Raw genomic sequence first — 14,131 nt, forward strand, 5'->3', positions numbered from 1 at the left:
TCGTGAACCATGGGAAACGGCTGAGTGGCCTAGTAAGTGGTCCTGAGTCGGGATACCAGTTGCTATGGAATGGGAGTGGGCATCTCGGACATATTCTGAGTCGTGGCCCTCCTTGTGCTCAGGCGGTTAGGACTATACAATCCACCGGTGGTCCCTAACCCCTTAGAGGAGATATCCTCACTTGGACTATGTGCAAGTAGGGTAGCATCCTGCTTCATGAATTTACCGAGCTCAGAACATTTTAAGCAAGCCTCGGACCTATGGAAGTAATGGAGCCCCACTCTAATTTGACAGGCAAGGGACTTCGTGGAAACAACTTGGCGAACGAAATGGAATTCGATGGGGAGCTATCAATATTAATGGGGCTTATGGAAGAAAGAAGGAACTGGCTGAGTCAGCAAAGAAGATGCATCTGGATGTGCTAGGAGTAAGTGATATACGGGTAAGGGGAGATAACGAGGAAGAGATAGGAGATTATAAAGTGTACTTAACGGGTGTTAGAAAGGGAAGGGCAGAGTATGGGGTAGGGCGTTTATCAGGAATACCATTGCACGCAACATAGTTTCTGTTAGGCACGTACATGAGCGAATGATGTGGGTAAATTTGGCAGTTGGAGGAATTCGGACGAGAATTGCCTCAGTCTTTTCACCATGTGAGGGTGCAGATGAGGATGAGGTTGACAAGTTTTATGAAGCATTGAATGACGTCATAGTCAGGGTCAACAGCAAGGATAGGATAGTGCTAATGGACGATTTCAATGCGAGAGTTGGAAATAGAACTGAAGAATACGAAAGGGTGATTGGTAAATGTGGGGAAGATATGGGAGCTAATATGAATGGGAAGCGTTTGCTGGAGTTCTGTGCTAGTATGGGTTTAGCAGTTACAAATGCATTCTTCAACCATAAGGCTATTCACCGCTACACATGGGAGGCTAGGGGTACCATATCCATAATAGACGATATCTTAACCGACTTCGAATTCAGGAAATCTGTTAGGAATGTACGGGTTTTTCGGGGATTTTTCGATGATACAGACCACTATCTGATCTGTAGTGAACTATCTCTAGACCTAGGGCAGAGAAAGTGAAATCAGTCTGCAAACGAATAAGGGAAAAAATCTCCAGGGCGAGGAAATTAGACAGAAGTACATGGATAAGATTAGTGAGAAGTTTCGAACAGTGGACAGTAAGCAGGTTAAAGATATAGAAAGTGAATGGATGGCATAGAGGGATGCTGTAGTAGAAACAGCAAGGGAATGCCTAGGAACGACTGTGTGTAAAGACGGGAAAAAGCGAACATCTTCGTGGAATGATGAAGTGAGAGCAGCTTGTAAACGTAAAAAGAAGGCTTATCCGAAATGGCTCCAAACAAGGGCCGATGCAGACAGGGAATTGTACGTATATGAAAGAAACAGAGCGAAACAAACAGTTGTTGAATCCAAAAAGAAAACGTGGGAAGATTTTGGCAATAACCTGGAAAGGCTAGGTCAAGTAGCAGGGAAACCTTTCTGGAGAGTAATAAAGAAAGGAAGGGAAGGAAAAGGGAAATAAAGAGTGTTTTGAGGAATTCAGGTGAACTCACAATAGATCCCAGGGAATCACTGGACAGGTGGAGGGAATACTTTGAAAATCTTCTCAACGTAAAAGGAAATCTTCATGGTAGTGTCGTGAACAACCAAGTTCATAGGGGAGGAAGAAAATTATGTTGGTGAAATTTATTTTGAGGAAGTGGAAAGGATGGTAAATAAACTCAATTGTCATAAAGCAGCAGGAATAGATTAAATTAGACCTGAAATGGTGAGGTATAGTGGGAAGGCAGGGATTAAATGGCTTCGTAGGGTAGTAAGATTAGCATGGGGTGTTGGGAAGGTACCTTCAGATTGGACAAAAGCAGTAATTGCACCTATCTACAAGCAAGGGAACATGAAGGTTTGCAACAATTATCGAGGTATCTCATTGATTAGTATACCAGGCAAAGTATTCACTGGCATCTGGGAAGGGAGGATGCGATCAGTGGTTGAGTGGAAGTTCGATGAAAACTAGTGTGGCTTCAGACCACAGAGGGGCTGTCAGGATCAGATTTTCAGTATGCGCCAGGTAATAGAAAAATGTTACGAGAGGAATAGGCAGTTGTGTTTATGTTTCGTAGATCTAGAGAAAGCATATGACAGGGTACCAAGGGAAAAGATGTTCACTATACTGGGGGACTATGGAATTAAAGGTAGAATATTAAAATCAATCAAAGGCATTTATGTTGACAATTGGGCTTCGGTAAGTATTGATGGTAGAATGAGTTCTTGGTTCAGGGTACTTACAGGGGTTAGACAATGCTGTAATCTTTCACCTTTGCTGTTCGTAGTTTACATGGATCATCTGCTGAAAGGTATAAAATGGCAGGGAGGGATTCACTTGGGTGGAAATGTAGTAAGCAGTTTGGCCTATGCTGACGACTTGGTCATAATGGCAGACTGTGCCGAAAGCCTGCAGTCTAATATCTTGGAACTTGAAAATATGTGCAATGAGTATGGTATGAAAATTAGCCTCTCGAAGACTAAATTGATGTCAGTAGGTAAGAAATTCAATAGAACTGAATGCCAGATTGGTGATACAAAGCTAGAACAGGTCGATAATTTCAAGTATTTAGGTTGTGTGTCCTCCCAGGGTGGTAATATAGTAGGTGAGATTGAATCAAGGTGTAGTAAAGTTAATTCAGTGAGCTCGCAGTTGCGATCAGCAGTATTCTGTAAGAAGGAAGTCAGCTCCCAGACGAAACTATCTTTACATCGGTCTGTTTTCAGACCAACTTTGCTTTACGGGAGTGAAAGCTGGGTGGACTCAGGATATCTTATTCGTAAGTTAGAAGTAACAGACATGAAAGTAGCAAGAATGATTGCTGGTACAAACAGGTGGGAACAATGGCAGGAGGGTACTTGGAATAAGGAGATAAAGGCTAATTTAGGAATGAACTCGATGGATGAAGCTGTACGCATAAACCGGCTTCGGTGGTGGGGTCATGTGAGGCGAATGGAGGAGGATAGTTTACTTAGGAGAATAATGGACTCTGTGTTAGAGGGTAAGAGTAGTAGAGGGAGACCGAGACGACGATTGTTAGACTCAGTTTCTAACGATTTAAATATAAGAGGTATAGAACTAAATGAGGCCACAGCAATAGTTGCAAATAAGAGTATTGTGGCGACGTTTAGTAAAATAACAGAGGCTTGCAGACTGAACGCTGAAAGGAGTAACAGTCTGTAATGATAGTGTATGTATGTATGTATGTATGTATGTATGTAAGTAAAAGTTCCTAGGTGGGCGGAGGGTGTTCCAACCCCAGTAAGCACCCCTTGGCTACGCCCTTGATAGAGAATAATGACTGTAGGAAATCAAGGCAGAAATTGAAAAGGGAATAAACTTATATAATATATGACGAAAGAAGAGAGTAAAAAAGGAAATGGGACATAGAGAAAGAAAAATAGAAGGAAAGAAAGAGAAAATGATAAAGAACGGGAAGAAAAGTACAAAGAAGAGAGGAACAAAAAGGGAAAAGAGAAAATGGAAGTAGAGGAGGAAAATAAGAAAGAAAGAAAGAAAGAAAGAAAGAAAGAAAGAAAGAGAAAACGAAGACGCATTAGAGAAAGAAAAAGAAAACTGGACAGCGTGTAACAACGGCAAATCTAAAGGGACGTTCTTATTTGTCATAACAGAACATCCTATCAAATTCCATTGCAATAGATACGTTTGATACACAATTATATTTAAGACTGCCGCACCAAATTACATGAATATTATATTATTTTAAGACACAATGTATATTACCATTTAGTATAGGAGGTCAATTTATCGGCTAGCAAGTTTCATTGAAATCGATCTGTTCCAACACTAACAGTTCGTAGGTCAGTGAGAAGCCACTTCAATACAGTACAGTTCAGGTAAAATCCATCATACTATGGGCAGCGTGTACATTCCGAACATAGTTGCAAAAGCCTTTGAGGATGTTTATGCGAACAACATTCAATAGGTAATAAGCAGGTGACGACTGGCGAGCAGTTAGAAGAGTAAATAGTCAGATAAGCCTGGGTGACGGAACTCCATGTCACACTTCATGGGAGAAAGAGACGTATTGCTTGAGATTCTTTCGACCTACACGCTTTGTTCGTACCGTTCAGTCGCAGGTTCGGGAATTTTAACCATCACTGGTTAATTTCGCTGGCATTTCATCCTCATCACGACGCGCAGGTCGCCTACGGGAGTTAAAAAAAGAGACCTGCACCTGGCGAGCTGAACATGTCCTCGGACACTCCCGGCACTAAAAAGCCATTCGCCATGTCATTACTCAGTCTCCTTACGACAATATTAACGAATTCATGATATTTTTCACTATTTTCTTTTCCGTCTTGAATAACCAAACAAAATACGTGTATAGACAATTCTTAATTTCGTATTTATATTACATTATGCTAATGCACAACTGCACAACTGACTTACCGATCTGTAAACGTACTCCGTGATTCAATCCAACTGTATTATACAATCCTGCAATTTGAAACAAAACATTAATTAATATACAAATCAAACATGAATCCATAACAAAAAAGTATAATAGACATAATATCCTTTGCTTTTATGCCGTGTAGGATAGAAAAATAACAGGGGAAACTTTAAATTTTGCGAAGATTCTGTTGAGCTTTCTCAGAGTGAACAAGAAGGACCATGATTGTTGTAATGATTCAGAAAGGTTTGAATATATCTCGTCATTCCTCTATTGCTGAAATGGTACCCTCGTTGGTTACCAGACGGTTCATGCGTTAGTATAATCAGAGAAGTACAGTAAAACCCTGGATTGGGAGTAATTCGGTCAGCGAGTGTTTCGCAAGACGAGCAAAATTTTAAGTGAAGTGTAACTTTATAAAGGAGCGAGGTTTTGCACTACGAGTAGTACTGACCGTTCCTCGCTCATATAGTGACAGGCGGGGAAACTGACCACTAGGGCCCTGATGTTTATGCAAACCTCATAGCATTACTGTGAGGTAGACTGCGGGTAGACTACTTATTACTCGCTTCAGTAAGTTTGCATTCTAAACTATTACTGCAGAAACATCCGGGCCCTACTGACCACTATAGTACTGGGGACTTGATCATGTAGTCAACATCCATACGAGCATATACAGTATGTACTCTACTGTATACCAGGGGCGTAACGTTACCAGGGGCCTGTTCCACGAACGAACTTTGCAACTTTTCACTTTGCACTTTTCAGTTCAGATTTTGTTCCACCACCACTTTTCAGATTTAGCTTGCAAAGTGAAAAGTGAAAATTTAGGAATCTTTTCACTTTTCAAGCCTTTTATGTTCCTCCATTGGTACAGAAATGCAACGTGCAAAGACATGAAGTGAAAAGTTTTCATATATCTTGCAAAGACATGACACCCTTTTCCTCTGTTAATTAACAAGTATGTACACTAGTTTCTCGGCATAGAATTTGGTTTAGTGATATAAACACGTTACGACGTGAGCTTTTGTCAGCATCAAGTGAGGACATTGATGAAGAATCCAATAAGAGAACGTACAAAGACAGGATTCATTTTTCATAACCTCACTTCGACGGAAGTTCGCGAGTGATTTCGTATTACCCCAACACAGGCTGACTATATTGAAATAATCGATCATTTATTGAAATATGCAACAAAAAGAAGTCAATTCCTTTCCGAAAATGAACATATTCTTATATGCTTACATCGGTTAGTAAATGGTGCCCAGCTGCACGGTGTAGCAGCAAATGCAAGGGACATCAAAATCAATTATTTGCAGAACTGTTACCAAAGTCGTAGATGCTATAGTAAATGTAATATTTCCTAACAGTACGTTGGCTTAATAATCTATATCTATACTAATATTATAAAGAGGAAAAATTTGTTTGTTTGTAACGAATAGGCTCAAAAACTACTGAACCAATTTTAAAAGTTACTTCACCTATAGAAAGCTACATTGCCAGTAACATGGGCTATATTTTATTTTCAAAACAATTCGAGGTTGGGGGCACGGGGGGGAGATATAAAAATAATAGGCTAATATAGGCAAAATATCAAAATTGTCGTACAAGGACGAGACAAAGCTCAATTTAATCCTCTTGGCGCAAAGAACAAAACTCGGTAAGCCCTAGGGGCCGGAAAACCATGTTTTAAGGCCCTAAATCCAACCGTTACGGAGATATTGGCTCCACACTACCACTGCTCTAGGAATCGGATAAAGTAATGAACTGCCGTAACCATGGTAACGTCAGCTCCAGGATTCTACAGCAGCGAAATTATCTACAATAAATCACAAAAACCTAATATGTTACAGACATGAAAATTGATATTTGAAATCCCCTTTAAAAATAAAAGATCACAAATATTCATTTTCAGAAAAACCACTTAAAGGAGGGGGGGGGGGTTGAAAGGAAGCGAGGAAGGAGTTGAATGATTAAATGAGGATACATATACCTCAAAAAATTAAGATGTTACAGACTTTAAAATTGGTACTTGGAATCTCCTTTAAAAATGAACGCACTCTTTTTGAAAATCCACTTAAGGGGGTGAAAAAAATAAAAAGCGGGTGAATTTTTGAAATGAGTATCTTCTTCTATTGCTTTACCCACACCTGTGGGGTTGCGGATGTGAACTGTGTCGCACATGTGGATTTTACCCTGTTTTACGGCTGGATGTCCTTCCTGACGGCAACCGTACGAGTAGGGATGTAATCTATACTTCTATACTAATATTATAAAGAGGAAAATTTTGTATATTTGTTTGTAACGGATAGATTCAAAAACTACTGAACCAATTTTAAAATTACTTCACCTATAAAAAGCTACATTGCCAGTAACATGGGCTGTATTTTATTTTCAAAACAATTCGAGGAGTGTGACGGGGGAGATATAAAAATATTAAAACAATAGGCCAATATAGGCGAAATCGAATTTGTCGTACAAGGACGAGACAAAGCTCCTTTTAAGCCCCTTGACGCAAAGATAAAAACTCGGTAAACCCTTCGGACCGAAAACCATGTTTTAAGGCCCTAAAACTAACAGTTATGGAGATATTGGAACTACACTACCCCTGCTCTAGGAATTGGATAAAGAAACGAAAAGCCGTAACCATGGAAACGTCAGCTCCAGGATTCGACAGCAGCTAGATTATGCATGTACGTTTGGGCATAGCTGCCAACCAAAATTGATACACATATGATTTACTATATGGAAAAAATAAACTGTTGTATAAGAAACTCATAACACTCCTTTGGGCGGGGATGGAAAGGGAGTGAAGTATAAAAATAATAGCCCCGGAGATCTCCGTAGTACAGCGACGAGCGGTTGCCGACGGGCCTACGTTTTTACGTACTGGCTTAGGTTTTAGCATTTTGCGGAGTCTGTTACTTATAGTTTAAAGTGTTTTCTATCAAATCATGGAGTAGTAGGATCACTGCTGTTATTAGTGCCGATATTTTGGTCCACTTTTACGATCATTATAACCATGAAAACAACCTATATACTGTACACAATAATTGTCAAGATGGTGCGCCCATGACTTGAAAAAAATTCTCGACATTCATACTCAGATTCATTATATGATGTGCGACATGAGTGACAAGCCCTGAGAATTATAATTCTCTTTAATTATAGTAGTTTCTTTTATGCATCACGTATTTCCTTGATCATTTGTAATAGTTAAGAAATGTCGGATCAAACAAATACATTCAATAATATTTATATTGTGGTACTATCTAGCGGAAGTATAATTACACTATACCAGCAGTTTTGTGAAGGGAGCAGGTATATCTAGGTGGGAATGAATGAAAAACGTGGTAGCAAAAGATCTCAGAGGTCGACGCTAATTAAAAACTAATATTTAGAGGCCCTCATGAAGAAAAGATGAAGACGATACACTATAATTCCAAACATGACAAATAATTTCTACGTACTTAATTAAATACACCAGTGATATAAATATCTAATGATGTCGCTCACACCGATAGCATGATTAACTATAGCCAGTTTCTGATAACCCGTACGGAGAACAGGTACTTCTGCTAGTCCACAAATATAGCGACGGGATTTACAATGAAGGATGAATTTCCTTCTGTATGTGGATGTGTTGACGGTACTCTCGTTAACATTGATAAGTGTCATAATTTGAGAGGTTATTTTTAAAGTTGCCAATATAGATGTCACGTTTCTCCTTGACAACTTCCAGCACAACCAGCTTCTTCTAATAATCTTTATTTCCCATGACAAAAACTTTAACGGTACGACAATTATACCGTCAAGTTCACCGCGAAAAGTAAAGCATGAAAATCATAGAGTATTAGGCCTATATAGTTTGCTCATGGAATAAACTTGATCGAATCACTCATTCGCAAAGACTTTTCACTTTGCGAAGAAATTGAAAAGTACAACCTAGTTCATGGTGGAACAGAAAGACTTTGAACTTTGCAAGAACTGAAAAGTGAAAAGTGCAAAGTTGAAAAGTTGCAAAGTTCGTTCGTGGAACAGGCCCCAGCCTGCAGTGCAGCCGGGCGCTGGCCTTTAAGGGGCCCCGCACATTCCTCGCAAATATATGTATCTAGCCTAATGTCATTCTGCACGGGATTGGTCAGGGCAGTTGTCTATAATCAGTCTAAATACTGTAGTTTGTTTTACAATTTGTACGAACAGGAATTGCTATCTAGCACTACTGTGAACAATGCTTGCCCTTGCCGTCTCTCGCAACACCGTGATACGCTCCTTGCAAAAGACATGCACCAAAGTATTTAAAAATTATATCAGCAATAAAAATAATAGAGGCGTGTGGCCTCCGGAGAGGCTTAGGTCTTTTGGTTTGACTCCCGTAGGCGACCTGCGCGTCGTGATGAGGATGAAATGATGAAGACGGTACGTACACCCAGTCCCCGTGCCAGGGGAATTAACCAATTATGGTTGAAATTGCCGACCCTGCCGAGAATGGAACCGGGGACCGCTGTGTCCAAAGGCCAGGAAGCTAACCATTTAGCCATGGAGCCGGAGATTTGAGCAATGAAACCTGATATCAAAATATCACATTTATTTAGAAAATGATGCTTTCGTGATGTGTATTGCAAACGAGATCGTATTATGCACAAATGTTGCTGAACATTTAACTTGTATCACACATTTATTCGACAACAATGTTTAACTCTAATAAGAAGTAAGTGTAGTAGCAGTCATTTCAGTTTCGAATGAGTTCTCTTTGTGCGAAGGCTTGTAAGTTGTGCTGTTTGATATTTTTCAAAATGTATCTGAACAGTTTTTTTGATTTAATTTTGTTCGCACCGGACGAGTTGGGCGTGCGCGTAGAGGCGCGCGGCTGTGAGCTTGCATCCGGGAGATAGTAGGTTCGAATCCCACTATCGGCAGCCCTGAAGATGGTTTTCCGTGGTTTCCCATTTTCACACCAGGCAAATGCTGGGGCTGTACCTTAATTAAGGCCACGGCCGCTTCCTTCCAACTCCTAGGCCTTTCCTATCCCATCGTCGCCATAAGACCTATCTGCGTCGGTGCGACGTAAAGCCCCTAGCAAAATTTGTTCGCGTATCTTTCTGTGTTGTAATCGAATAAATGATTATAACTGAGACTTTGGTATCGGTTACAGAATATAGTTCCGTAATTACTGAAAAATGAAACCAATTTTAAGTATTAACAACTAAGTGATGTATGGTTCAGCAGATTAATCGTTAAATCACGGAGGCAGCCAAATAAAACATATTAAAATTATTTTTTATTATCTTACAATAGTGAATAATCCCTTTGTTTATATAACCAGACAGTACATTGCATGTTATCTACCTTTATATTGGTTATTCGTAGGTTTTGCATTTTATTTGAAGGGGCACGAATTTTTATTTTTAGGGGGCCCGAAATTTTATTTTGGCAGGCGGGTCAGTAACATCATCTTTACGCCCGTACACTGTAATTACGTGTGTGCACGAACTTATTTGTGTCCAAGTGTAGTGATGTTATTTAATAGCCTAGCTTTAACCACAGCAATGGGGCTCGTCAAGAAATTAGTTGAAGAGGAAGGCAGTCAGAATATGGGGATGATTGCGGTGAAAGTTATAAACAAAATTATCAAGAACCACGAACAAGTTGTGGATGTGTCCGACATCAAGATTTTACACAAGGTCTACGTCAAGTAAATGCGCAATATTAAAGAAGAGCTGAAGTGACTATGCAGCAAAGTGAGTCATGAGAGTAGCAATGGCCACGTGTTCTAGAAGATATATGAAAGTTGTTTCTCATGTGGATTATTTCATACCAATTCGTATTTTTGGGTTATGGAACGAATAACCTGCGTTTCAATCATTTATTATGGGGAAATGTATTTTGATATATGAGTGCTTTGGAGCCTGCATGCCTAAGGCGGTAGCGCGTCGGCCTCTCACCACTGGGTTCCGTGGTTCAAATCCCGGTCACTCCATGTGAGAATTGTGCTGGACAAAGCGGAGGTGGGACAGGTTTTTTATCCGGGTACTCCAGTTTTCCCTGTCATGTTTCATTCCAGCAACACTCTCCATTATCATTTCATTTCATCTGCCAGTCATTAATCATTGCCCCAGAGGAGTGCAACAGGCTTCGGCAGCCGGCACAATTCCTATCATCGCCGCTAGATGGGGCTTCATTCATTCCATCCCTGACCCGGTCAATGACTGAAAAAACAGGTTGTAGGTTTTCTATACGAGTGGTTTGGATTACAAGCACGTTTACAATGCTTTACTGTAGTCCATGTCGCCAGTTTTGCATTCAAATCTAACGTTTTCTCGGCTGTGACTTAGAAAATATCAAGGTTATCGGACTAATAAAGCAGGAGTAAGTACTCTATTATGACAAAATTGAAGATCAATTACACATAGGTGAGAAAGAGAGGAGAATAGAATAATAGACACGGGGCACAAACACTTGGACAGGTGCAATGCACCGCCAACATTCACATTTCAATTGTTGAACACACGCTGTCCAGGTTCCATACACTGTACTGTATATGCTGTATAAATTACTAGTTGCTCACCTGATATCTCGGAAACCATTAAACGAGCAGAAAACGTGGTGTACAGGTTCCTCGTAGATCATAACGAAACCCTTCAATCACTTGTATCAAGCACTACTGATCTGGACTTCAATTGCCTTCAATTCCATTTTAATTTTCATGAAATATTCCGTTCCCTCTTACAAGTTCCATAACCGTATGTTGTTACAGGGTGTTTTAAAGATATTGTCAAAAGCGATCACTGGTGACATTCGCCCTCGTTTAACCACAAGCCTGTGCTCCGAACTGAGGTCAGTCCTGTCGCTACACCAGTTGTAGGACGGTAGTGAGAGGAGGTTGGCACTGTGTTAATAATGGCTGAATGTTCCAGTTAAACCCACTAAAGAGAATATCACTCGCTATTATAAAAGTTCGGATGCTAATGAAGTCATATTTCTTTCCTGAGCCTATTATAAAAAATAACCGAATGGTGCGTCCCTGACGCCGTGTAAAGCAATTTTATGTTCGCATAAGTGCGGCCAGTATCCGATATTCGGGAGATAGTGTGCTCGAACCCCACAGTCGGCGGCTCTGAAGATGATTTTCCGTGGTTTTTCATTTTCACACTAGGCAAGTGTTGGGCTGTACCTTAATTAAGGCTACGGGCGCTTCCTTCCCACTCCTAGCCCTTTCCTATCCCATCGTCCCCATATGTCCTATCTGTGTCGGTGTGACGTAAAGCAACTTGTAATAAAAGTTGTTTTGCCTTGAAACTATAATCTAGGGGCCGATGACCTCGATGTTAGGCCCCTTTAAACAACAAGCATCATCATCATCATCATCAAAACAATAATCACCACTATCACCATGTTACAGTATCGTGTGCGAAAATAGGAAGACAAAAGAAAAAAGTAAGTCATGGATCATACAGCTCGTTGAGAGTCTTGGCTTGCCAAGGAGACTGCTGCCCGAGCAGAGTGAAAACATTCTCATCTGTATTGCTCGGTTTTATTCACCAGGCAGGTGTCCCTCGTATCAGCATCTCCTCAATTGGTCTCACAAAGCTTTGTGAAGCCTGTTCCAGTTCTAGATCAGGAATAAGAATCTGTTAACTACGAATCAAATCCGGACTATCAGATGAGACGTAGCCACACTACCCTTCAACCAAGAGGCTGTTATAAGCAGGACACAAGCAATGATTATGTTTCAAGCAATCTTCTTGTTTTACGTAACTATCGATATCGTGTTCACAGCCGCAGGAGCTCCAGTTTTAAGCAGCTTTCGAACTATAGGGACATGAATTATCATTTTGAAATCCCAGATGCATCGGCCGGAATTCGAACTGCAGCAGTCTTGATGAAAAGCCGATGACTCATCTGGCTATCGCGCCCTCTCATAATTATACTGATAATATGTAGGCCTACATCTATCCTGTATTGTAGGCCAAACCCTCTTTAACTTGCAACCAAAGGAACAAAACAGGGAGCACAGTTGTCAATTGCTTCATTTAAAAATGTGGTCTGCTTGCCACCACACAGGTAAAGGGAAGGAAATATGAACGTTACCAATTAATATAAGAATTAACTATCATAACAGGCTGAGTGTACCTCGAACCAGCCCTCAGATTCGGATAAATATCCCCATGAAACCTGAACTATTATTACCGCAACCCACAGCCTATTGATCGTGTACTTGCCCATGTATTGTGTTCTTTCTCTTTTATTTTTACACCTTACGAGTAGAATTTTTCCGCAAAAAATTATTTGCTGTTACTTATGTCCTTCGAGAAACCACTGAGCCAAAATTAATTTTTATCGGTTTCAAGGTTCCTGAGATATCGTGATGAATGAGTTATATAGTTACTGGTTTCTCGACAAAGCGGTTGCGGTTCGAATCTTGATGAATTCCGACCAACCGCTCTGAAACAGTGCCCATTTGTTTGTGTTTTATCCCTTTAGGAATTGAATTTCTCATGGCATGTTCCGAGCTGTCAGTGGAGAGATGGCGTGGAATGACATTAGTAGATTAATAAGTTTGAGTGGTGTCTTTAAAAGTAGGAAAAATCACAATATGAAGATACAGTTGGAATTCAAGAGGGCAAATATTCATTTATAGGAACGGGAGTTAGAGAGTGGAATAACTTGCCAAGGGAGATGTACAATAATTTCTTTGCAATCATTTCAGAAAAGGCTAGGAAAACAATAGATAAGGAATCTGCCACCTGGGTGAGTGCCCTAAGTCCAGATCAGTAGTGACGGATACACGTGATTGGAGGGTTTCGTTATGATCTACGAGGAAGCTCTACGCCACATTTTCTGCTCGTTTAGTGGTTCCCGAGATATCAGATGAGTAACAAGTAAATTATACAGCATATACAGAGTGTTCTCAAACATGTGGGAAGTAACAGGAGGTGGGTGGGGAATATACTCCTCAAAACAACACAACAGTTCCCTATGAACATATGCCCTACGGCCAATCATTTACGAGCTACGCCAGTTTTAGTCATTAAGTAGAATGGGGGTATAGTTCGTATTTAGGACTAAGTTTGGAGTCAGGCTTGCCATTAGGGATATCGCAGTTCTTTGCCAGCATGTGGAACAAGATTGCCATCGATGCCTGGAGTGTTCGAACGTGTCCGGCAAGTAATGAAGTCACATACAAAATTATATGAATGGCTTTTCAGGCGTTTGCTCTATTAACCAGCGTTTCGTCTTAGGTCTGACACTAGACTCATCAGAGTGGGATGTGTCAGACCCTACCCACTGACGCTGCGGTGTATGCAGGTGAACTTATCAGAAACCCATTATAAGAGGCACAGTCTGATAACTGCATACGGGAGATAGAACTCCACAATGGAATTAATGCCCGCCTACCAATTCCGAATGGAAATTCTAAGTTCCCATGGAGGGAATTAGATATTTTTCACCAATAGAGCATATCCAAAATCAGATAAAAATTAGATGTGTGGCTTTTCAGGCGTTTGCTCTATTAACCAGCGTTTCGTCTTAGGTTTGACACTAGTCTCATCAGAGTGGGATGTGCCAGAACCTACCCCACACAAAATATCTAATTCTCTCCATGGGAACTTAGAATTTCCATTCGGAATTGCTAGGCGGGC

At 40.5% G+C, this 14,131-nt stretch overlaps 1 non-coding gene across 1 annotated transcript in view; it reads right to left on the reverse strand.

The window, feature by feature from the left end:
* Positions 1-14,131, reverse strand: part of LOC136886292 (uncharacterized) — a 376,869-nt gene that overhangs the window by 318,202 nt on the left and 44,536 nt on the right. Inside the window, exon 2 of the transcript XR_011019292.1 lies at positions 4,484-4,531. This is a non-coding gene — a transcript (uncharacterized protein). The remainder of the gene's footprint in view (positions 1-4,483; positions 4,532-14,131) is intronic.

This window comes from Anabrus simplex, chromosome 1 (genome assembly GCF_040414725.1).
Source record: "Anabrus simplex isolate iqAnaSimp1 chromosome 1, ASM4041472v1, whole genome shotgun sequence".
NCBI classification, from domain to species: Eukaryota; Metazoa; Arthropoda; class Insecta; order Orthoptera; family Tettigoniidae; genus Anabrus; species Anabrus simplex.